This window comes from Aegilops tauschii, chromosome 1, assembly GCF_002575655.3.
Source record: "Aegilops tauschii subsp. strangulata cultivar AL8/78 chromosome 1, Aet v6.0, whole genome shotgun sequence".
NCBI classification, from domain to species: Eukaryota; Viridiplantae; Streptophyta; class Magnoliopsida; order Poales; family Poaceae; genus Aegilops; species Aegilops tauschii.
Genome location: NC_053035.3, coordinates 450842620 through 450869202, shown reverse-complemented (window position 1 = coordinate 450869202; position 26583 = coordinate 450842620).

Here is a 26583-nt window from a genome sequence, read left to right as displayed (position 1 = left end):
TACGGTATCCGGGAGTTGCACAATCTCATGGTCTAAGGAAATGATACTTGACATTAGAAAAGCTTTAGCAGACGAACTACACGATCTTGTCCTATGCTTAGGATTGGGTCTTGTCCATCACATCATTCTCCTAATGATGTGATCCCGTTATCAACGACATCCAATGTCCATGGTCAGGAAACTGTAACCATCTATTGATCAACGAGCTAGTCAACTAGAGGCTCACTAGGGACATGTTGTGATCTATGTATTCACACATGTATTACAATTTCTGGATAACACAATTATAGCATGAACAATAGACAATTATCATGAACAAGGAAATATAATAATAACCATTTTATTATTGCCTCTAGGGCATATTTCCAACAGGAGAAACACCATATGATCCAACAATAATAACAAAGCTCGCGGTACATCAAGATCGTGCCATATCAAGAACACAAGAGAAAGAGAGAGATCAAACACATAGCTACTGGTACATACCCTCACCCCCCCCCCCCAGGGTGAACTCCTCCCTCCTCGTCATGGAGAGCGTCGGGATGATGAAGATGGCCACCGGTGATGGTCCCCCCCCAGCAGGGTGCCGGAATGGGCTCCCGATTGGTTTTTCGTGCCTACAGAGGCTTGCGGTGGCGGAACTCCCGATCTATGTTTATTTCTGGAGGTTTTGGGATTTATTGGAGGTGTTGGTGTCGGGGACAAGTCAAGGGGGCCCACGAGGCGATGACAAAGCAGGGGGCGTGCCCTCCACCTTGTGGTTGCCTCGAGACTTCTCTCTGATATCTATTTGTTCTAGTATTTTTTTATATTTTCCAAAAATATTCTTCGTAAATTTTTAGCTTGTTCTGAGAACTTTTATTTATGCACAAAAAACGACACCACGGTAGTTCTGCTGAAAACAGCATCAGTCCGGGTTAATTGTAATCAAATCATACCAAAACCATATAGAATTGTTGTAAACATGGAATGAATACTTCATAAATTATAGATACGTTGGAGACGTATCAGCATCCCCAAGCTTAATTCCTGCTCGTCCTCGAGTAGGTAAATGATAAAAGAAATAATTTATGATGTGTGAATGCTAGCAAGTGCACAAGTTTTATCAATGATAATTTCAATCCCTTTTTGTAGCACCATTATATATCATAATAGTAGCTCATCTCATAAAACTTCTCGTGATCAAGTAGCAAGCTATTCACATGTTAAAGCATAGATCATAAACATTCTTGAAAACTAACAAACTAGGTTCTCAGTCATCAAAAAATTGCAATTCATCTTATTTTCAGGAAGGGTCTATGTAAGAGCTTTGATTAGCAAATCCCACATACTCAATTACCATATAGTCTTCCATGATTGCTACCACTCAAAGCATATTTTTAGAACAAATAGCATCCATTGAATACAGAGAAAGATAGGGGCTTAATGTTTCGCCTCCCAACTTATTTATCATATAGATAATTGTCAACAATAGTAATTCATGATCAAATATATTAGAATGGTCATATATGCTTAGGTCTTTCCCCATCACATGATGCTTGCCAACTAAAGAGTAGGTTGGAATGATAAGGAATACTACTGACTCTTGCATAAAAGTAAAAGATAGGCCCTTCGCAGAGGGAAGCAGGGATTTGCAGCGGTGCCAGAGCTCGAAGCTTTTAAAACAGAGATGAAAATAATTTTGAGAGGTATGCTTTAATTCTCAACATAACAACCAAGAGTTCTCACTATCTTCCATGCTAGACACATTATAGGCGGTTCCCAAACAGAATGGTAAAGTTTTTACTCCCCCACCACCAACAAGTACATTCCACAGCTGGTCCGAAACAACGGGTACCGTCCAAATATCAACAATCCTGGGGGAGTTTTGTTTGCAATTATAATTTGATTTGAGCATGGAACTGGGCATCCCGGTTACCAGCCATTTTCTCGTGAATGATGAGCGGAGTCCACTCATTGTGAGAATAACCCACCTGGCATGGAAGATACTGACAGCCCCTAGTCGCTACATGAGCGATTCGGCATACAAAACAGATTATTATTTGAAGGTTTAGAGTTTGGCACATGCAAATTTACTTGGAACGGCAGGTAAATACCGCAATAAGGTAGATATGGTGGACACTCATGGAAGAAACTTGGTTCAAGGGCTTTTGGATGCACAAGTAGTATCTCTACTTAGTACAGAAATTTTAGCTAGCAAAAGATTCTAAAAAGCAAGCACCACATGTTGGAGGATCTATAACAATATAACTTCTATACAAATATACCCAAACATAACTCATTAAGTTGTCTTCCTTGTCCAACTTCAGCTAATTTGATCAAGTTTGAAAATAATTAATGGGGCTCACAATCATAGAAGAAGTCCAAGATAGTATATTTATATGTGAAATCTCTCTTCCTTCGATATTCTTTCATGAATTGTACAAGTGACCAATACTATGTTTGCTAACTTCCAATAAATTTACCACCTCTACTTCTTATATGTGAAGTCATAACTCCCTATGGTATAAGCATATGAAACATATAAAAATACAGATTTATGATATTCAATTCATTCAACCATTTACTCATGGGATATAAGTGAAGCACGAGAGTAAATGACAAACTACTCCAAAAAGATATAAGTGAAGATCAATGAGTATTCGAATAATTATGAAACTATGTGAAGACTCTCTAACATTTAAGAATTTCAGATCTTGGGATATTATTCAGACAGCAAGCAAACAAAATAAAATCGCATTCTAAGGATAGCACATTTCTACCTCTTGAGCTTGCGTTGGTTTTCCCCTTGAAGAGGAAAGGATGATGCAGCAAAGTAGCATAAGTATTTCCCTCAGTTTTTGAGAACCAAGGTATCAATCCAGTAGGAGGTTACACACAAGTCGCCTTGTACCTACACAAACAAATAAGAACCTCGCAACCAACGCGATAAAGGGGTTGTCAATCCCTTCGTGGTCACTTACGAGAGTGAGATCTGATAGAGATAATAAGATAAATATTTTTGGTATTTTTATGATATAGATTGGAAATTAAAGATTGCAAAATAAAATAGATTGGAAACTTATATGATAGAAGATAGACCCGGGGGCCATAGGTTTCACTAGTGGCTTCTCTCAAGATAGCATAAGTATTACGGTGGGTGAACAAATTACTGTCAAGCAATTGATAGAAAAGTGCATAATTATGAGAATATCTAGGCATGATCATGTATATAGGCATCACGTCCGCGACAAGTAGACCGAAACGATTCTGCATCTACTACTATTACTCCACACATCGACCACTATCCAGCATGCATCTAGAGTACTAAGTTCATAAGAACAGAGTAATGCATTAGGCAAGATGATATGATGTAGAGGGATAAACTCAAGCAATATGATATAAACCCCATCTTTTTATCCTCGATGGCAACAATACAATACGTGCCTTGCTGCCCCTGCTGTCACTGGGAAAGGACACCGCAAGATTGAACCCAAAGCTAAGCACTTCTCCCATTGCAAGAAAGATCAATCTAGTAGGCCAAACCAAACTGGTAATTCGAAGAGACTTGCAAAGATAACAAATCATACATAAAAGATTTCAGAGAAGAATCAAATATTGTTCATAGATAAACTTGATCATAAACCCACAATTCGTCGGATCTCGACAAACACACCGCAAAAAGAGTTACATCGAATAGATCTCCAAGAAGATTGAGGAGAACTTTGTATTGAGATCCAAAGAGAGAGAAGAAGCCATCTAGCTAATAACTATGGACCCGAAGGTCTGTGGTAAACTACTCACACATCATCGGAAAGGCTATGGTGTTGATGTAGAAGCCCTCCGTGATTGATTCCCCCTCCGGCGGAGCTTCGAAAAAGGCCCCAAGATGGGATCTCACGGGTACAGAAGGTTGCGGCGGTGGAAATAGGGTTTCTGGTGCTCCTGGATGTTTTCGGGGTACATGGGTATATATAGGAGGAAGAAGTAGGTCGGTGGAGCTGCGAGGGGGCCACGAGGGTGGCAGCGCGCCCAGGGGCAGGCGCGCCTCCCTGCCTCGTGGTCTCCTTGCTTCTTTCTTGACGTCCACTCCAAGTCCCCTGGATCACGTTTGTTCCAAAAATCACGCTCCCGAAGGTTTTATTCTGTTTGATATTCCTTTTCTGCGAAACACTGAAATAGGCAAAAAAACAGCAATTTGCACTTGGCCTTGGGTTAATAGGTTAGTCCCAAAAATAATATAGAAGTGTATAATAAAGCCTATTAAACATCCAAAATAGATAATATAATAGCATGGAACAATCAAAAATTATAGATACGTTGGAGACGTATCAAGCATCCCCAAGCTTAATTCCTGCTTGTCCTCGAGTAGGTAAATGATAAAAACAGAATTTTTGATGTGGAAGGTGTAACGCCCCGGATTCGATGCGCCAGGTGTCTTCCAGTTATTCGCCGTCCTTGCCATGTCAGCTGCTTGCGTGTTGCTTTTTGCCATGTCATCATCTGCATTTCATGTGCATGTTTTTCAAAACTTGCATCCGTTCGGGTTCCGCCGGTTCTCTCCGTTGTCCGTTCTGAGCCCAACCTCTCCCACACGCACCCGTTGCACCTCTCAGATCTTGTTTCGTGAGCGGGAGAAAAACATTCTCGGAATGGGCCGAGATTTGCCGAGTGGCTTTGGTATAGCACCGACAGACCGCCCGTCAAATTTCGTTCCATTTGGAGGTCGTTTGATGCCCCAACGGTTAACCGTGTAACCCCGAAGCCCCTTTTGTCTTGCAGCCCAACACCCCTTCAAATCAGCACACTAGCCCATCCAAACCCCCTCCATGCTCTCGGTCGTTCGATCACGATCGTGTGGGCGAAAATCGCACCTCATTTGGACTCTCCTAGCTCCCTCTACCTATATATACACCCCCTCCCCCGAAATTCCGGATCAAATCCATCCCTAACCCTAGATCAAACCCTCTCCGCGCCGCCGGACAGACCCTCCGCCGCCGGACATGTCCAACCGCCGCCCGTCGGCCAACCCGAGGCCGCCACGTCAGCCCCAGCGCCGAAGCCCCCCACCGCGCCTCGCCGTGGCCCGCCCGCGCCGCGACCGGGCCCCGAGCCGGCACGCCTCCCGCGCCCCGAGCGCCCCGCCGCCGGACCCGACGCCGCCCCGCGCTGGCGCCCCATCGCCGCCCGATGGCCGCGCCGCCCGCCGCCGCCTCCGCCCGCCGGCGCCACCCCGCCTCCGCCGCCACCCGCCGCCGTGCCTCGCCGCCTTCGCCGCCCCTCCGCTCCAGCGCCGCCGCCCGGCGAGATCCGGCGGGATCCGCCGCCCCGACCCGCCGGCGACCCTCCCCCGTCATCCTCCGACGCCGCCCCGTCCTCCGGCGACCCAGCTCCGGCCGTCCTCAGCTCCCGTGCCCGAAACCCTAGATCCATAAGGTTGCCCCGATTTTCCCTAAGTCCCTATATCTGCTACATTTTGTGCACTTGTTCGTCGTGCCATAAACTTTTCCATGTAGCTTCGTTTTGTGCGTGTAATATATAAAAATGTTCATCATGAGATTCTCTTCATTTTGTTCCATTGTGTCATGCTTGTTTGAGTTCATCTTGATGCCCAAATCATCGTTGCAAGAGTGCTATATGATGTTAACTGTTGTCTGTTATCAGAACTTGGTGATTTGTCTTTTTCATTGCATTTTGTGTGTGCATCCTATGAGCATGAGCTCTACATGTGTTTTGATCTTCATCATGCCATCTTTACAGTGGTGCTTGTCTTGTATTTTTTTGGTCTATGTGGTGACTAGCACAAGCATGCAAAGTAGCCCCCATGATGTTGCTGATTTCGGTGACTTAGTGATTTTCTGCTAAGTCTGTAGCTGTAACATTTTGTTGCTATATAAACCTGCTGCTACCATGAGTTCTATGCATAATCTGGAGATGTTCACTAAGGATGTTTTGTTTTACATGTTGTGCTCTATCCATCCATTCCCTTGGTGGCATTTATAGCCTGCTGTAGCTTGTTGTTAACTTGCTCTCAAATTGCTAAATAATGTTGCTGTCAGCCTGTCAACATGAAGTTCAGTTTTGACATGTGTTTTGCTAGTGATCCATGCACCCTATGAACTTTCTCTTGCCATTATTAGCTTCATAATTATGCCATCTTACTGTTGGTTGCCTTCACATGCCATGAAATGCTTTTTGATGAGTGATTTGAGCTCGCAAAGATGCCTTCATAATTCTGTTTATGCCATGCTCAGTTTTTCTGCCAAGCCTGAATCTGTTTATGAAACTTGCTATGTTTACATGGGTGCCATCATATCTTCTGTGCCTTTTTGGCTCATTATCAGTAAGGGACTTTTGTTCTATGCAATTAGTAGATTCATGCCATGTCTTTGTTTGCTATGATCTGTTCCTGTAGCATGTTGTTTGATAGCTCTAAACATAGCAACCTGATGTTATTTCTGCCATGTCCAGTAATTTCTGCTAAGTCTGTGAAACTGTTATTATTTGCAATCTTGCCATGTCCTTTTGAGCATGTTAAAGTGTTTTCTGGAGATATCTCAGTGTTCATGTTTTGTCATGATTTTCCTGTAAATCATGCCCATGCCTTTTGTTTTCATGTTGAGGTGCTGTAGCATATTGTTTTGATGCTTGCAAGATGCGTAGTTGCTGTTTTGGATAGATTGTTGCTATATCTTGTTTGGAGTGTGTGTGTTGCACCGTTGCTCCGTTTTGAACATGCTCTATATGAAACTTGCTTAGTTTTGCATGTAGTTTCATATTACCTTGTTGCATCTTTGTTTTGAGGTGTTTGCTTGAAGATTGAATGCATTATGCATCAATGCCATGTTTAACTTGTTTTGCTCATATCTTCTAGGCCGTAACTCCGAATCTAATGAACTTTATATGTAACTTGACTAAAATTTCGTGTAGATCATCTTGGTGCATCTTAACTTGCTGTTTAACAACTTGAACATAAGGCTTATTCAGATCTGGACCAATTTCAAAATTTGCATACGAGGACTTACCGGATTTGTTATATCTTGTTTCCGGCCTCATTTAAACTTGCTTTGATGTGTTGTTCTTGTATGCATCATCTCTTGCCATGAATAGACTCATGTAGCCTTGTCATGCATCATACTTGGTTGAGCATCATGCCTTGTTCATGTGTGGTGTGTTTACCATGTTGTGTGCTTCTTCTCGATAGTTCCCGTTTCGTTGCGATCGTGAGGATTCGTTCGTCTACGCTTGGTTCGTCTTCGTGGCTTTATCTTCTTCATGGACTCATTCTTCTTCCTAGCGGGATTTCAGGCAAGATGACCGTCACCTTGGATCTCATTACTATCATTGCTATGCTAGTTGCTTCGTTCTATCGCTATGCTGCGCTACCTATCACTTGCTCTTCAAGCCTCCCAAATTGCCATGAACCTCTAACCTTTGTCACCCTTCCTAGCAAACCGTTGTTTGGCTATGTTACCGCTTTGCTCAGCCCCTCTTATAGCGTTGCTAGTTGCAGGTGAAGATGAAGATTGCTCCTTGTTGGATTATGTTATGTTGGGATATCACAATATCTCTTATTTAATTAATGCATCTATATACTTGGTAAAGGGTGGAAGGCTCGGCCTTATGCCTGGTGTTTTGTTCCACTCTTGCCGCCCTAGTTTCCGTCATACCGGTGTTATGTTCCTTGATTTTGCGTCCCTTATGCGGTTGGGTGATTTATGGGACCCCCTTGACAGTTCGCTTTGAATAAAACTCTTCCAGCAAGGCCCAACCTTGGTTTTACATTTGCCTCACCTAGCCTTTTTCCTTTGGGAGTCGCGCATCCCGAGGGTCATCTTTATTTTAACCCCCCTGGGCCAGTGCTTCTCTAAGTGTTGGTCCGAACCGAGCTGCCTGCGGGGCCACCTCGGGGAAACTCGAGGTCTAGTTTTACTCGTAGCTAGTCTCATCCGGTGTTTCCCTGAGAACGAGATATGTACAGCTCCTATCGGGATTGTCGGCACATCGGGCGGCTTTGCTGGTCTTGTTTTACCATTGTCGAAATGTCTTATAAACCGGGATTCCGAGACTGATCGGGTCTTCCCGGGAGAAGGAATATCCTTCGTTGACCGTGAGAGCTTATAATGGGCTAAGTTGGGACACCCCTGCAGGGTATAAACTTTCGAGATCCGTGCCCGCGGTTATGTGGCAGATGGGAATTTGTTAATGTCTGGTTGTAGAGAACTTGACACTTGACTTATTTAAAACGCATCAACCGCGTGTGTAGCGGTGATGCTCTCTTCTCGGCGGAGTCCGGGAAGTGAACACGGTTTTGGGTTATGTTTGACGTAAGTAGGAGTTCAGGATCACTTCTTGATCATTGCTAGTTTCACGACCGTTTCGTTGCTTCTCTTCTCGCTCTTATTTGCGTATGTTAGCCACCATACATTGCTTAGTCGCTGCTGCAACCTAACCACTTATCCTTTCCATACCCATTAAGCTTTGCTAGTCTTGATACCCATGGTAATGGGATTGCTGAGTCCTCGTGACTCACAGATTACTACAACAACAGTTGCAGGTACAGATTATGTGATGATCATGACGCGAGAGCGATTTTTCTTGTTTTGGAGTTCTTCTGCTTCTTCTTCGATCAGGGGATAGGTTCCAGGTCGGCAGCCTGGGCTAGCAGGGTGGATGTCGTTTGAGCTTCTGTTTATGTTTCATCCGTAGTCGGATGTTGTTCTCATGTATATTGATGTATCCTTGCGGCATTTGTATGCCTTGTATGTATCCCCATATATTATGTAATGATATCCACCTTGCAAAAGCGTGTCAATATGCGGTTCTATCCTTGGTGGGACCTTTGAGTCTTTTTAGGATAGTATCGCATATTGGGCGTGACAGAAGGCTACCTAGCATAATTCTCAATGTAATTTTCTTCATTGTGGCATGAATATTCAGATCCGAAAGATTCAAGACAAAAGTTTAATATTGACATAAAAACAATAATACTTCAAGCATACTAACTAAGCAATTATGCCTTCTCAAAATAACATGGCAAAAGAAAGTTCATCCCTACAAAATCATATAGTTTGGTCATGCTTCATTTTCGTCACACAAAATATTCAAATCATGCACAACCCCAGTTTCAGCCAAGCAATTGTTTCATACTTTAGAATTTTCAAACTTTTTCAACTTTCACGCAATATATGAGCGTGAGCCATGGACATAGCACTATGGGTGGAATAGTGTATAACGATGGGGGTTATGTGGAGAAGACAAAAAAGGAGAAAGTCTCACATTGACGCGGCTAATCAATGGGCTAGGGATGCCCATCAATTGATGACAATGCAAGGAGTAGGGATTGCCATGCAACGGATGCACTAGAGCTATAAATGTATGAAAGCTCAACAAAAGAAACTAAGTGGGTGTGCATCCAACTTGCTTGCTCATGAAGACCTAGGGCATTTGAGGAACCCCATTGTTGGAATATACAAGCCGTTCTATAATGAAAAATTCCCACTAGTATATGAAAGTGACAAAACAAGAGGCTCTCTATCATAAAGATCATGGTGCTACTTTGAAGCACAAGTGTGGAAAAAAAGGATAGTAGCATTGTCCCTTTTTATTTCTCTTTTTCTTGCCTTTCTCTTATTCTTTTTTTTTTATTTGGGACAATGCTCTATTAATGATGATCATCACACTTCTATTTATTTACAACTCGATACTAGAACAAAATATGACTCTATATGAATGCCTCCGGCGGTGTACCGGGAAGGGCAATGAATCAAAAGTGACATGTATGATAAGTTACGCATGGTGGCTTTGCCACAAATACGATGTCAACTACATGATCATGCAAGGCAATATGACAATGATGAAGCGTGTCATAATAAATGAAACGATGGAAAGTTGCATGGAAATATATCTCGGAATGGCTATGGAAATGCCATAATAGGTAGGTATGGTGGCTGTTTTGAGGAAGATATAAGGAGGTTTATGTGCGGTAGAGCGTATCATATCACGGGGTTTGGATGCACCGGCGAAGTTTGCACCAACTCTAAAGGTGAGAAAGGGCAATGCACGGTACCGAAGAGGCTAGCAATGATGGAAGGGTGAGAGTGCCTATAATCCATGGACTCAACATTAGTCATAAAGAACTCACATACTTATTGCAAAAATCTACAAGTCATCAAAAACCAAGCACTACGCGCATGCTCCTAGGGGAAGGGTTGGTAGGAGTTAACCATCGCGCGATCCCGACCTCCACACAAAGGATGACAATCAAAGAACACCCCATGTTTCAAATTTGTTACACAACATTTACCATACGTGCATGCTACGGAACTTGCAAACTTCAACACAAGTATTTCTCCAATTCACAACTACTCAACTAGCACAACTTTAATATTACCATCTTTATATCTCAAAACAATTATCAAGTATCAAACTTCTCATAGTATTCAATGTACCTTTTTATGAAATTTTTTATTATACCAAAGTAAATTACCATGTTGTTTTAAAGTACTCTCAAAATAATATAAGTGAAGCATGATAGATAAATAATTTCTATAAAATAAAACCACCACCGTGCTCTAAAAGATATAAGTTAAGCACTAGAGCAAAATTATCTAGCTCAAAAGATATAAGTGAAGCACATAGAGTATTCTAATAAATTCCAATTCATGTGTGTCTCTCCCAAAAGGTGTGTACAGCAATGATGATTGTGGTAAACTAAAAAGCAAAGACTCAAATCATACAAGACGCTCCAAGAAAAACACATATCATGTGGTGAATAAAAATATAGCATCAAGTAAAGTTATCGATGGACGAAAACGAAAGAGGGGATGCCTTCCGGGTGTAAGGGCATATTTATCCCTTAGTTGTTTTGGTGATTGATGACAATGCTTTTGTGGACTAATCGTGTGCCTTGAGTATTTCACACATTTCATCACTAGGCACAAGACGGTTTGGTGCCCCTCGAAGACTATTGAAGACGGTGTTTTTTCCACGTTTCTTTTCGGTGGATTTGAGTCGTAGGAAAGTCGTACTATTAAGAGGGGGTCCGCTTTGGAAAGGTTTGGGTGGAATCATCACGTACACGTTTACTCCTTTTGCACCGCTTTTCCCTTAGCACTTTGGAGCATCCTCCGCTTCTTCGTGTATATGCAAAAAGAAGGATTCCTAGTGTTGCTGTTCTGGGGCATGCGGTAGTACTGCTCTTCTGAGCGGTAGTACCGCAGGCCCCTGCGGTAGTACCGCAGGTGCTCACGGTAGTACCGCTCCTTGGGAGCTGTAGTACCGTGGCCTCTGGCCAGGCTCAGCTGCTCGTGCGGCTGTAGGGGCGGATGTAATTTTTTACATCCGCGCCCTACGTGGTAGTACCGCCCCACGCGCGCGGTAGTACCGTGAGTCCTGGCCTGGCACAGCAACTTGAGCGGAAGTAGGGGCGGATGTAATTTTTTTACATCCGCTCCCTGCGTGGTAGTACCGCGTGCCTGGTGCAGTAGTACCGTGTCGGATTTTTGCATTGTTTGAAACTCAGCGGAAGTTGCCACGGATGTATTTTTATTTGTCTGCGCCCTTCCCAGGCTAGTCCAATCCTGCCTTGCGGTAGTACCGCAAGGGGGAGCGGAAGTACCGCGCCAGCGGCAGTACCACCCTCAGCTTCTTTGCTACAGGCCTAGGTTAGCTCCTGCCGTGGTCGTGGCAGCGGTAGTACCGCGGTTCGCCGCGGTAGTACCATGAGCCCTTGCGGTAGTACCGCTTGTTTGGTGCGGTGGTACCGCAGGTCGCATGCTGGTTAAGTGGATAACGGTTGGATTTGTCCCTTCACTATATAAGGGGTGTCTTCTTCCCTCTTCCATCCCCAAGCTCCATTTTCTCCCGATCTCTCTCCCTAGCCAATCAAACTTGTTGATTTTCTAGGGATTGGTTGAGAAGGCCCCGATCTACACTTCCACCAAGAGAAATTTGATTCCCCCCACTAATCCCTTGCGGATCTTGTTACTCTTGGGTGTTTGAGCACCCTAGACGGTTGAGTTCACCGCGGAGCCATGTCCATTGTGGTGAAGCTTCGTGGTGTCGTTGGGAGCCTCCAATTAAGTTGTGGAGATTGCCCCAACCTTGTTTGTGAAGGTCCGGTCGCCGCCTCCAAGGGCACCAATAGTGGAATCACGGCATCTCGCATTGTGTGAGGGCGTGAGGAGAATACGATGGCCCTAGTGTCTTCTTGGGGAGCATTGTGCCTCCACACCGCTCCAACGAAGACGTACTTCCCCTCAAAAGGAAGGAACTTCGGTAACACATCCTCGTCTTCACCGGCTCCACTCTTGGTTATCTTGTGCCTTTACTTGTGCAAGCTTATTTGTGTTATATCTCTTGCTTGCTTGGGTGCTTGTTGTTGTTGCATCATATAGGTTGCTCAGCTAGTTGCACATCTAGACAACCTACTTTGATGCAAAGTTTAATTTGGTAAAGAAAAGCTAAAAATTGTTAGTTGCCTATTCACCCCCCCCCCTCTCTAGTTAACCATATCGATCCTTTCAATTGGTATCAGAGCCTCGTCTCTTTATTAAGTACTTTGTCGTCCGAAGAGTATGGTTGACACCACAGACGGTGGGGAGGAGCACTCCGGTGTGAATCCGATCTCGTCTACGGCCGATGGGGGAACCGCGGTCTCTCGTGAGGAATTCAATGTGGCTTTGGACACATTGAAAACCTCCATGATGACCGAGGTTGAAAGCATGTTTAATAAATTCCTAGAAGGGCTTAAATTATCCACCGCACCGTTGAAAGTGGGTGATCCCACTAACAAGGTGACGGATGCTAACTCCGACAAGGGGGAAGCTACTAGTGAAAAAGCTCCTTCTTCTAGTGGTAAAAATGGAACCGGCATCTTTGCCCATGTGGAACCTCCACTTGTTTATGGTAGACCGATTCCTTCCACTCATTTGAATCATGCCGGTCCTCCCCCTAAGATTGTGAAAAATGAGGACTTTGATTCTTGGGTCTATCGCTTTAAGCGTCATTTAAATCATGTGAATACCAATCTTTGGAGAATCATTGAAGAAGGTTTCTATCCGCATGACCGAAGCAACTTCACTCCTAGAGAAGCCGCGGATAATCAATTCAATGAGAATGCTCTCTACATCATCCAAGATGCAATCCCACCCGAAGATCTTCCTCACCTCCGGCCCTTCGCCATGGCCAAAGATGCATGGCACCAAGTTGTTTCCCTCTACAGGGGAAGCGCAAGCATTCAACGCTCCAACTATGAAGTGGTGCAAGATGAAGCCGATGAGTTTGCAATGAAAGAAGATGAAGAACCTCGGGAGCTTTATCGGAGAGTAACCAAAGTCGCGGTCTCACTCCGAGATCATGGGAGCAAGGACACGGATGACAATTGGATCAAGCGCAAATTCCTAAAGGCAATGATGCCTTACCACAAGGCCATGTCCTCCGTCATTCGTCAAAGGCCGGACTTCCACACCCTGTCCTCAAGTGAAGTGTTGGATGAGTTTGTGGCAATGAGCATCTTGGACAAGACCGCCGACAATGCGGTGCTACGTTCTCAAAGAGCAAAGAAGCCCAACCTTGCTTTAAAGTCCAAGGTTAGTGTGGAAGAAGAGAACGAAGAGGAAGAAGAGGAGAGCAACCCCGAAGATACAAAGTATGCCTATCATGAACACATGGCTCTCGCTTCAAGGCAATTTTGGAGCAAGAAGAACTCAAGGCCCAACTTCAACAAGAACAACTCAAGTGGCGCGAAGGTCAAGCAACGTGTGAGGACTTGCTATAATTGTGGCAATGTGAGCCATTTTGTTGCGGAATGCCCTTATGAGAAGAGGGAAGACAATGGTGGCAAGCTCATCCGAAAGGACAAGGCCAAGTCTTTCCCCAACAAGAGCAACTTCACCAAGAAGACTCCTCCCAAGGCGTTGGTGGTACAAGAAGAGTACAATGAGGATGATGATGATGATGAAGATGGTGAGTCAGTTGCCATGGCCTCCGTTGCCATTGCGACAACTCCACGGGTGTCTCTCTTCGACTCACCCAATGAGAGCATCACCGCCAAGTGCCTCATGGCTAAAGCCACCAACAAGGTAACCCCCAACATCAAAACTACCATCATTAATAATCCTTCTTTGACGGATTGCGTTGATGAACATGAGGGATCTAATGTGGAGGAGAATGGGTTTGAGTCCTTTATGGGTAAACTCAAAGGTAAATCCAAGAAGCACTTCGTTGCTCTCTTGGAACAACTTGGTGAAGCCAATGACATGATCGAGGCTCGCGAAGATACCATCTCTAAGATGGAGGGGCATAGCCGTGACTATGCCGATGAGATTTCGGATCTTTCCAATGCTCTAGAGAAAGAGTGTGGTCTTCGTTTGGCTCTTGAGGAGTCACACAATGATGATCACGCTAAGTTAAAGAAAGATCTTGATCATGCTCTTGTTGTTTCTCGTGTGCTAAATTCCGAGAAGGCCAAGCTTGGGGTTGATCTTGCTAGACTCAAAGAGGAGTTTGATTTACTTGACAAGGCTCACAAGGACTTGAAGGGTGCTCATGCTAGCCTCAGAGAGTCTCATGATCAACTCCAAGTAAAGCTAACCAAGGAGAAAGCCACCTTTCCTCATATGGTCTTAATTGATAATGCAAATGCTACTAACCCATGTTGTGAGCATGTGCATCTTGTTGAGGAGAATGCGGAGTTGAAGAAGCAACTTGAGAAAGGCCTTGTGTCGTGCATACAAGGTGAGAAGAACCTCAATGACCTTTTGAGCAATCAAAAGGAAGTTGTGGCCAAGGAAGGGATTGGGTTCACACCCAAGTCAAAGAACAAGAAGAAGGATGACAAGGCAAAACGACCTCACCCTCTCAAGCAAACTTTTGTGAAGGAAGGGGAGGGTGCTCCTAAAGGGAAGAAGAAGAACAATGTGAAGGGTAGTGATGCCAAGAAGGGCAATGCTACCCCTCCCAACAAAGCCGGCGACTTTAACCCTTCTTATGCGTTATGTCGTGCTAGTGATGGACATGTTTATGCCAAATTTGTCGGTTCTTCTCATGAGCACATTGAATGGTCTATTTGGGTTCCTAAGACCCTTGTTACTAACATCAAAGGACCCATTACAAAATGGGTACCTAAAACCAAGCATTGATCTCTTGTAGGTGTTTGCTTCCGGTGGGGGATCATGGTTGCTCGATAGTGGAGCCACTAATCATATGACCGGAAGCAAGGACTTGGTGGTGGACATTCACAAGATTCCATCTATGCCCACCAATGTAGAGTGGGGTGATGCCTCGTCCTCTAAGGTATTGGGACTTGGCAAGGTTGTCATTTCTCATGATCTCACGATCGAGAAGGTCATGCTTGTTGAGTCCCTTGCATACAATTTACTTTCCGTTCTTCAACTTGCACTCATGGGCTTTGCCACTTTATTTGATGTTGATATCGTGGCCCTCTTGTGGAGCAAGACTCTTAAAGTAGCCTTTGCTGGGCATGTCGAGAACGGTCTCTATGTGATTAACTTTTCGGAGTGACCCACTAAGACCGCGACAAGCCTAATGGCTAAAGTTGACGTGGGATGGATTTGGCATCGCCGTTTAGCCCATGTCAATATGAGATCTTTGCAAAGTCTTCTCAAGGGGGACCATGTCCATTGACTAACAAATGTTAGTTTTGCTAAAGATCGTGCTTGCAGTGCTTGTATCGAAGGAAAGCTACATGAAAAGGCTCACCCTCCCACGACTATCATTTACTCGAAGAGGCCCTTGGAGCTCCTTCACTTGGATCTCTTTGGGCCTCCATCCTTTGATAGCCTTGGGGGTAGAAAGTATTGCTTGGTGATTGTGGATGATTATTCGAGATACACTTGGGTATATTTCTTAAAGAGGAAGAGCGAGACCCAACAAACCGTCATCGACTTTGCAAATGAAGCCCAACGTCAACACAATGCAAAGATCTTGACAATAAGAAGTGACAATGGCATCGAGTTCAAGAACTACACCTTGGATGAGTTTCTTAGTGATGAGGGGGTCAAGCATCAATATTCGGCACCATACACCCCTCAACAAAATGGTGTAGCAGAGAGGAAGAACCGGACTTTGATGGATGCGGCAAGGACCATGATGGCGGAATTCAAGTCTCCATACAACTTTTGGGCCGAAGCCATCAACACCGCGAGTCATGCATCCAACCGGCTTTATCTCTGCAAAGGCTTGAACAAGACTCCATATGAGATACTCACCGGTAACAAGCCCAACCTCAAGTACTTTCGGGTGTTCGGGTGTAAGTGTTTCATTCTCAAGAAAGGTGTTTGTTTGTCTAAATTTGAGGCTAGAGCTTATGAGGGCATATTTGTTGGTTATGCTACAAACTCTCATGCTTACCGTGTCCTCAATAAGTCCACGGGACTTATTGAGGAGATGTGTAACGTGGAGTTTGATGCGAATAACGGCTCCCAAGTGGAGCAAAGTGGCACTTGTGATGTAGGTGATGAAATTCCTCCTCAAGCCATAAGAAGAATGGGAGTTGGTTTCATCCTACCCATTGAGGAACCCCTTGTGGCCAAAGGATAAGGACAATGCTCCGCTCATATGGAGCCATCACCAACCCAAGGCCCACATGCTTCCGAAGAACAAAGTGAAGGCCCTCAACCTCACGAACAAGACCAAGGGCAAGATCAATCTCAAGACGGTGTTGAAACACCAAGTGATGCCCAAGGTAAAGTGCTCTCCTCCGAGCAAGTTCAAGATCAAGAGCGCTCTCAAGATCAAGAACAATCTCAAGACGGCGCTCAAGATGATCAAGTGACCGCTCCTCGACTAACCCACGAGGAGGAATTGGAGCGTCGTGCCGCCAAGATTGCTTCCAAGCTCTCCACCAAGGGTCATCTCATGAAGAATGTGCTTGGAAGCATTCAATAGGGGGTAAGCACTCGTAGACAATTGGCAAACTATTGTGAACATCACGCGTTTGTCTCTTGTGTTGAACTCCAAAAGGTCTATGAGGCACTCGAAGATCCGGATTGGCTCAATGCCATGCATGAAGAACTCAACAACTTCGAGTACAACAAGGTGTGGAGATTGGTGCCAAGGCCATCGGGGAACCACAATGTCATTGGAACCAAGTGGATATTCAAGAACAAGCAAGATGCTCATGGGACCATCATCCGCAACAAGGCAAGATTGGTAGCACAAGGCTACTCCCAAGTCAAGGGTAGTGACTACGGTGAAACCTTTGCTCCCATTGCTCGCCTTGAATCCATTCGTTTGTTGATTGCTTATGCTTCCCATCACAACTTTAAGTTGCAACAAATGGATGTGAAGAGTGCTTTTCTTAATGGTCCTATTAATGAGTTGGTATATGTCAAGCAACCCCCCGGGTTCGAGGATCCCTACTTCCCCGATCATGTGTATCAACTCGATAAGGCACTCTATGGCCTTAAACAAGCCCCACGTGTGTGGTATGACCACCTTACCAAGTTGTTGCAAGATCGTGGATTTGAAGTTGGGCAAATCGACCCCACTCTTTTTACTAAGAAGGTAAAAGGGGAGTTATTTGTGTGCCAACTATATGTTGATGATATTATCTTTGGTTCCCCTAACAAAGCTTTCAATGAGGAATTTGCCGCTCTCATGACCTCAAAGTTCAAGACGTCTTGAATGGGAGAGTTGAAGTTCTTTCTCGGGTTCGAAGTCAAGCAAAGAAGAGAAGGAATCTTCATCAACCAAGCCAAATACACTCAAGACATGCTAAAGAGATTCAAGTTAAGTGATGTCAAGCCGGCTTCCACTCCAATGCCCACCAAGTGCCAACTTGACATTGATCCCAATGGTAAAGCGGTGGATCAAAAGGTATATCGCTCCATGATTGGCTCCTTGCTTTACCTTTGTGCATCTAGACCGGATATCATGTTGAGTGTGGGAATTTGTGCACGGTTTCAAGCCGCACCTAAGGAAAGCCACTTTGTGGCGGTCAAGCGAATCTTTCGATATTTGGCTCATACCCCAAACTTTGGCTTATGGTACCCAAGAGGAGCAAACTTCAAGCTTGTAGGTTATTCCGACTTGGATTGGGCGGGAGATATAAGAAGTCCACTTCCGGAGGGTGCCAATTCCTTGGTTGCTCTTTGGTAAGTTGGTCTTCTAAGAAGCAAGGTTGTGTGTCTCTCTCGTCCACCGAAGCGGAGTATGTGGCGGCCGGTAGTTGTTGTGCACAACTTCTATGGATGAGGCAAACCTTAAAGGATTACGGTGTCATTTGTGACAAAGTGCCTCTTTGGTGTGACAATGAAAGCGCCATCAAGATTTCTCTCAACCCGGTGCAACACTTCAAGACGAAGCATATTGAGATTCGGTATCACTTCATCCGGGATCACATTAGATGAGGGGAGATCGAGCTTAACTACGTCAACACTCATGACAACCTTGCAGATATTTTCACGAAGCCCTTGGATGAAGCAAGATTTCGCGAGTTAAGGTATGAGCTAAATATCATTGATTCGAGAAATGTTGCTTGAACCCTTGCACACCCCACCATACTCAACTTGCTATCTTGTTTAGGTGTAGGCATGGACATAGGGGGAGTGTTGTTCTCTCAATGAACTCTCCCTCCCCCCATTATGCATAGATTGATCAACTCTTTCACATTAGCCATTTTTTATGGTACTTGTGCTTCAAAGACGAGTTTTGGTCATGGGCCCAAGGATAATTCTTCGCGGTGCCATACCAATTGACTCAAACATAGGTGGCTCCGGCCACCGCCCTCTCTTTAAGAGAGTTTGTGTTGATTGTCTTAGTCCTTGTTGTCTCTTGTCTTCCTTTCGTCGTGTCGTTCTGGTGTGTGTTGTCTCGTGTGTCAGCATGTTGGTGTGTCCGTTCGCTTGTAGATTGCCATGCAAAGGCTTTGTTTTCTCGTGTTCTTGAAACTTGCATCTTCTTGAGCACATGGTAGTACCGCGGCCTGCCACGGTACTACCGCGTGAGGAGCGCACGGTACTTCCGCACCCAACGCGGCAGTAATTTTTTACTGCCGCCTGGGGGAGCGGTACTACCGCCCACGGTGCAGTACTTCCGCCCGGGCGGTACTACCGCGATGACGTGCGGTACTACTGCGTTGTCGAGGGCGCGTGGGGGTTAAGAATGGGCAGGGGGAGTTCCAACTCCCCCATACCCATTCGTCTGTTTCTCTCCATGTCGTATCTCTCTCTCTCTCGCTCAAGAACGGCGCCGGAGACCCTCGCCGGATCTCCGTCTCCTGCCGCTCTCCTCGGATTCCGACCGGTGGGATCGTTCCCCACCACTTCCTCTTGCCACGGAACAAGGTTTCTCCCCAAATCCCTCTCTCCTTTGTTTGTTCTTTCGCTTCTAGGTTTTTGGGGAGATGCATGTTGTTCTTGATATTTTAGGCCAAAACTTTGCAAGATTAGGGTGTAGGAGAGTAGTGATGCGTAGAAATTGTACTTGATATGTTGTCCCGTGGTAGATTTGATCAACTGTAGTACCGCCTCGTTGTCACGGATGTTCTCCGATCCAGTTGGGAATTCGGATCTGACGCCGTGCGGTACTACCGCATCTCAGGTGCGGTACTACTGCCCGTACGGTACTACCGCTCCTCAGGAGCGGTACTACCACACCAGACACAGCACTAAAACTTTACTGCCGCACCAAGACCCGGTACTACCGTGCCTCCACGCGGTACTACCGTCACTGGGATGTTGGGGAACGTAGCAGAAATTCAAAATTTTCTACGCATCACCAAGATCAATCTATGGAGTAATCTAGCAACGAGGGAAGGGGAGTTCATCTACATACCATTGTAGATCGCGATGCGGAAGCGTTGCAAGAACGCGGATGAAGGAGTCGTACTCGTAGCGATTCAGATCGCGGTTGATTCCGATCTAAGCACCGAAGAACGGTGCCTCCGCGTTCAACACACGTGCAGCCCGGTGAAGTCTCCCACGCCTTGATCCAGCAAGGAGAGAGGGAGAGGTTGGGGAAGTCTCCGTCCAGTAGTAGCACGACGGCGTGGTGGTGATGGAGGAGTGTGGCAATCCCGCAGGGCTTCGCCAAGCACCGCGGGAGAGGAGGAGGAAGAGGGGTAGGGCTGCGCTATGAGGGAGATGTTCCCATGTCCGTGGCAGCCCCAAAACCTCAAGTATATATAGGGGAGGGGGAGGGGCTGCGCCCCCATCTAGGGTTCCCCCCCCAAGGGGTGCGGCCAGCCCTAGATGGGGCTTGGGGGCGGCCAAGGGGGGAGAGAGGGGGGCGCCCCACTAGATGGGCCTTAGGCCCATCTGAGCCTAGGGTTTCCCCCTTCCCCCCTTCCCGCGCCCTGGGCCCCTTGTGGGAGGCGCACCAGCCCACCTAGGGGCTGGTCCCTTCCCACACTTGGCCCACGCAGCCCTCTGGGGCCGGTGGCCCCACCTGGTGGACCCCCGGGACCCTCCCGTGGTCCCGGTACTTTACCGATAGCACCCGAAACTTTTCCGGTGACCAAAACAGGACTTCCCATATATAAATCTTTACCTCCGGACCATTCCAGAACTCCTCGTGACGTCCGGGGTCTCATCCGGGACTCCAAAAAACATTAGGTAACCATGTATATCTATTCCCTATAACCCTAGCGTCATCGAACCTTAAGTGTGTAGACCCTACGGGTTCGGGAACCATGCAGACATGACCGAGACGTTCTCCGGTCAATAACCAACAGCGGGATCTGGATACCCATGTTGGCTCCCACATGTTCCACGATGATCTCATCGGATGAACCACGATGTCGGGGATTCAATCAATCCCGTATACAATTCCCTTTGTCAATCGGTATGTTACTTGCCCGATATTCGATCGTCGGTATCCCGATACCTTGTTCAATCTCGTTACCGGCAAGTCTCTTTACTCGTTCCGTAACTCACATCATCCCGTGATCAACTCCTTGGTCACATTGTGCACATTATGATGATGTCCTACCGAGTGGGCCCAGAGATACCTCTCCGTTTACACGGAGTGACAAATCCCAGTCTCGATTCGTGCCAACCCAACAGACACTTTCGGAGATACCTGTAGTGCACCTTAATAGCCACCCAGTTACGTTGTGACGTTTGGTACACCCAAAGCATTCCTACGGTATCCGGGAGTTGCACAATCTCATGGTCTAAGGAAATGATACTTGACATTAGAAAAGCTCTGAGCAAACGAACTACACGATCTTGTGCTGGGCTTAGGATTGGGTCTTGTCCATCACATCATTCTCCTAATGATGTGATCCCGTTATCAACAACATCCAATGTCCATGGTCAGGAAACCGTAACCATCTATTGATCAACGAGCTAGTCAACTAGAGGCTTACTAGGGACATGGTGTTGTCTATGTATCCACACATGTATCTGAGTTTCCTATCAATACAATTTTAGCATGGATAATAAACGATTATCATGAACAAGGAAATATAATAATAACCAATTTATTATTGCCTCTAGGGCATATTTCCAACATGGGAGTGGCACTAAATTTTTAGTACCGCGCAGACAAGCAGTACTACCGTTGTCAAATCTTCTTCATGGCAATTACCAAGTGCGCATTCTACATGTTTCACCTGTTTTGTTGTGGTCTTTGCATTGATCCTTCTCGCTTCTCGCGCGTGTTTTTGTGTTTTGTGTCTTAGGTGGTGGCTCCGGTGCACCTGCTCGCCGTTCCAATCCCAGCCATGACACGGGTTCCAAGCGTCTGCGCAACCAAGATGAAGCTCCAGAGGGTTCCAATGCCCCCCAACGCAGGACCAAGACCACCGCCTCCAAGCAGAAGGAGCCTTCCATGGGCATGGATGAGATACCTCTGGCTGAGTTTATCTCTCGAAGGAGGATCAACCCTTATGTGAATCCTCGTGCCAACTTCAGAGGCAATGATCTATTCTGGACCAAGCAGCAGAATCTCATCTATTTGGATGTGATCAAGGGCAAGCAGAACACATATGTGGACGTGCACTGGATTGATATGAATCACATGAGGGACGAGAAGCATCGTGCCTACTTTGGTGAGGCCTTGGATCTTGTGGAGCAGTTTGCCATTGAGGATGTGATCTCTTTTCACTTGGACTTTGATCCCGAGCTTGTGGCTCAGTTCTTTGCTTCGGTTCACTTTCACCCTGATGAGGAACGGAGGATGACCTGGATGACCAATGGACGTCAGCTAACTGCTACATGGAAGGAATTCATGGATTTGCTCTGTGTCCCTGATGAGGGGCTCATCACGCCCGTTGGTGTTCGCCCTCATGCCAACCCCGAGTCTGCTAACAAGAACAAGCTCCAGCAATATTATGTTGAGAAGCTCCTTCCAAGTGGCAAGAAGGCGTGGGTTCTGAACCCTTTCCTTGACATTATGCACTGGATCTTCCGCAACTCTCTCTTCCCACATATTGGGGACAAGGACAAGGTGCATGCCTATCTTGTGGACATGTTGATCATCTGTGAGGAGGCGCGTCTCACTCAGACCCAACCATTGGACGTCTCCCACATCATGTGGTGCGAGCTTAAGTTTGCGGTGTTCAACCGTAAGGTTCCCATCTATGGACCTTACCTGTTTCTCTTGATCTCGAAGACGTGGAAGAAGCTCTTCCCGCAGGATGAGTTTTTGGCCCCTGACTGGGTCCGTCATGGCCCCATCAGACTCCGCATCAAGCCCCAGTGGGCTAACACTACTACTCATGCTGAGGCAGCGGCTGCTAAGATGGATGTTGACGAGGAGGAGATTGGGGAGGAGGATGCAGATGAGGACAGCTCTGCTGGGTATGCCCCTCCCTCCACTGAGCCCTCATGGGCTAAGAAGCTGAAGGCCAAGATGAAGGCCTTGTTCTTCATGCAGGCAAAGGGGCAGTACCGGACTCACGTTGCCCCAAGGAGAGTCACCGCCGCGACAAGAAGATCATGAGGGTTTTTGGAGAGGAAGTTTCAGGCGGCTCCGAGGAGCACATCACTCCAGAGGCTGAGTGGATGGAAAAACAAGGCTACAAATGGACTGATTCTGAGGAGGAGCCCATCCCCGCTGCCGAGTCCGACGGAGAACGTGCGAGTGACTACTCCGCTTGAGCCACCACTTGTGTTGTAGGCGTCCTCTCTGCGTTTTTGGCGTCTCGATGCCAAAGGGGGAGAGAGTGTAGGATTTGCGAGTTGTGTTTGTTTCGTTGTGTGTCATTTGCTTTTGTTCCGTCGAACCTCGGTTGCTTTGGTTTGGTTTGCGCTTGTGAGACTTATCTATCATATGGTGTAAAACATATGCACTCCATCTCACCTTTTTGAGCTTATGCTATCTTGTGATGTTTCTATTATGCTCATATTTACTAATCTTGCTTAGTGTTAGCCTTGTTGTTGCAAGATATGCCTTGTCTATAAAATACAGGGGGAGTGTTGATCCTAGTATGTGTGCCATGCAGTCCAAAGCACTCATCTAGATAGCACACATCTAGGGGGAGCCCGTCGATATTTTATAGATGTGGGGTTTGCCCATGTTCATTTTATCTCCTTGTTGTGCAAATCCCGTATTGTCATCAATCCACCAAAAAGGGGGAGATTGTAAGGGCATATTTATCCCTTAGTTGTTTTGGTGTTTGATGACAATGCTTTTGCGGACTAATCGTGTGCCTTGAGTATTTCACACATTTCATCACTAGGCACAAGACGGTTTCGTGCCCCTCGAAGACTATTGAAGACGGCGTTTTTCCATGTTTCTTTTTTGTGGATTTCAGTCGTAGGAAAGCCGTACTATTAAGAGGGGTCCGCTTTGGAAAGGTTTGGCTGGAATCATCACATACACGTTTACTCCTTTTGCACCGCCTTTCCCTTAGCACTTTGGAGCATCCTCCGTTTCGTGTATATGCAAAAAGAAGGATTCATAGTGTTGCTGTTCTGGGGCATGCGGTAGTACTGCTCTTCTGAGCGGTAGTACCGCAGGTGCTCACGGTAGTACCGCTCCTTGGGAGATGTAGTACCGTGGCCTCTGGCCAGGCTCAGCTGCTCGTGCGGCTGTAGGGGCGGATGTAATTTTTTACATCCGCGCCCTACGCGGTAGTACTGCCCCACGCGCGCGGTAGTACCATGAGTCCTGGCCTGGCACAGCAACTTGAGCGGAAGTAGGGGCGGATGTAATTTTTTACATCCGCTCCTTGCGCGGTAGTACCGTGTCAGATTTTTGCATTGTTTGAAACTCAGTGGAAGTTGCCACGAATGTATTTTTATTTGTCCGCGCCCTTCCCAGGCTAGTCCAATCCTGCCTTGCGGTAGTACCGCAAGGGGGAGCGGTAGTACCTTGCCAGCGGTAGTACCGCCCTCAGCTTCTTTGCTACAGGCCTGGGTTAGCTCCTGTTGTGGCCATGGCAGCGGTAGTACCGCGGTTCGCCGCGGTAGTACCGTGAGCCCTTGCGGTAGTACCGCTTGTTTGGTGCGGTAGTACCGTAGGTCGCGGGCTGGTTAAGTGGATAACGGTTGGATTTGTCCCTTCACTATATAAGGGGTGTCTTCTTCCCCGAGTTGACTACCTCTTCCATCCCCAAGCTCCATTGTTGCTCCAAGCTCCATTTTTGCCCGATCTCTCTCCCTAGCCAATCAAACTTGTTGATTTTCTAGGGATTGGTTGAGAAGGCCCCGATCTACACTTCCACCAAGAGAAATTTGATTCCCCCCACTAATCCCTTGCGGATATTGTTACTCTTGGGTGTTTGAGCACCCTAGACGGTTGAGGTCACCGCGGAGCCATATTCCATTGTGGTGAAGCTTCGTGGTGTTGTTGGGAGCCTCCAATTAAGTTGTGGAGATTGCCCCAACCTTGTTTGTGAAGGTCCGGTCGCCGCCTCCAAGGGCACCAATAGTTGAAACACGGCATCTCGCATTGTGTGAGGGCGTGAGGAGAATACGGTGGCCCTAGTGGCATCTTGGGGAGCATTGTGCCTCCACACCGCTCCAACGGAGACGTACTTCCCCTCAAAAGGAAGGAACTTCGGTAACACATCCTCGTCTTCACCAGCTCCACTCTTGGTTATCTCGTGCCTTTACTTGTGCAAGCTTATTTGTGTTATCTCTCTTGCTTGCTTGTGTGCTTGTTGTTGTTGCATCATATAGGTAGCTCAGCTAGTTGCACATCTAAACAACCTACTTTGATGCAGCTTAGGCTTTCGGGTGTCCTTGAATTTACCTTGGGGTGCCTTGGGCATCCCCAATCTTAGGCTCTTGCCACTCCTTATTCCATAATCCATCAAATCTTTACCCAAAACTTGAAAACTTCACAACACAAAACTCAACAGAAAATCTCATGAGCTCCGTTAGCGAAAGAAAACAAACCACCACTTCAAGGTACTGTAATGAACTCATTATTTATTTATATTGGTGTTAAACCTACTGTATTCCAACTTCTCTGTGGTTCATACCATCCGATACTAGCCATAGATTCATCAAAATAAGCAAACAACACACGAAAAACAGAATCTGTCAAAAACAGAACAGTCTGTAGTAATCTATATCAAACGTAAACTTCTGGAACTCCAAAATTTCAACCAAATTAGGAAGACCTGGGTAATTTGTATATTAATCTACTTCAAAAAGAATCAGGGTAAAATCTCTTTTCTGTGATTTATGAAAATTATTCTCGTGAGCGCAAAGTTTCTGTTTTCTACAGCAAGATCAAACAACTATCATCCAAGAAGATCCTAAAGGCTTTACTTGGCACAAACACTAATTAAAACACAAAAAACACAATAATAGCAGTAGCATGATGATTTATTTATTACTAAACAGAAACAAAAATAAAATTGGGTTGCCTCCCAACAAGCGCTATCGTTTAACGCCTCTAGCTAGGCATTGATAATTCTAACGATGCTCACATGAAAGACAAGAATTGAAGCGCAAAGAGAGCATCATGAAACACATGACAAACACATCTAATTCTAAATTACTTCCTATGCATAGGCATCTTATAGGCAAACAAATTATCAAAACAAGCAAAAACTAGCATATGCAAGGAAGCGGAAAGAAACAATAGCAATCTCAACATAACGAGAGGTAATTTATTATCATGAAAACTTCTACAACCATATTTTCCTCTCTCATAATAATTACATGTGGGATCATAAGCAAATTCAACAAAATAGCTATCACATGAAATATTTTCAACACGATCCACATGCATGCGAAGTTGACACTCTTCCAAAATAGTGGGATTAACATTAACTAAAGTTATGACCTCACCAAACCCACTTTTATCAAAAATTTCATAAGATTGAACATTCTCCAAATATGTGGGATCTAAAGTTGACACTCTTCCAAACCCACTTTCAATATTATTGCAAACACTATTATCAATCTCATATTCAACATGGGGCTTAAATAAATTTTCAAGATCATAGGAAGAATCACCCCAATCGTGATCATTACAACAAGTAGTAGACATAGCAAAACTAGCATCCCCAAGCTTAGGGTTTTGCATATTATTAGCACAATTGACATCAAGATAATTTATAGTAAAATCATTGCAATCATGCTTTTTATTCAAGGAGCTATCGTGAATCTCTTCATAAATTTCTTCATCACAATTTTCAGATTCACGAATTTCAAGCAAAACCTCATAAAGATAATC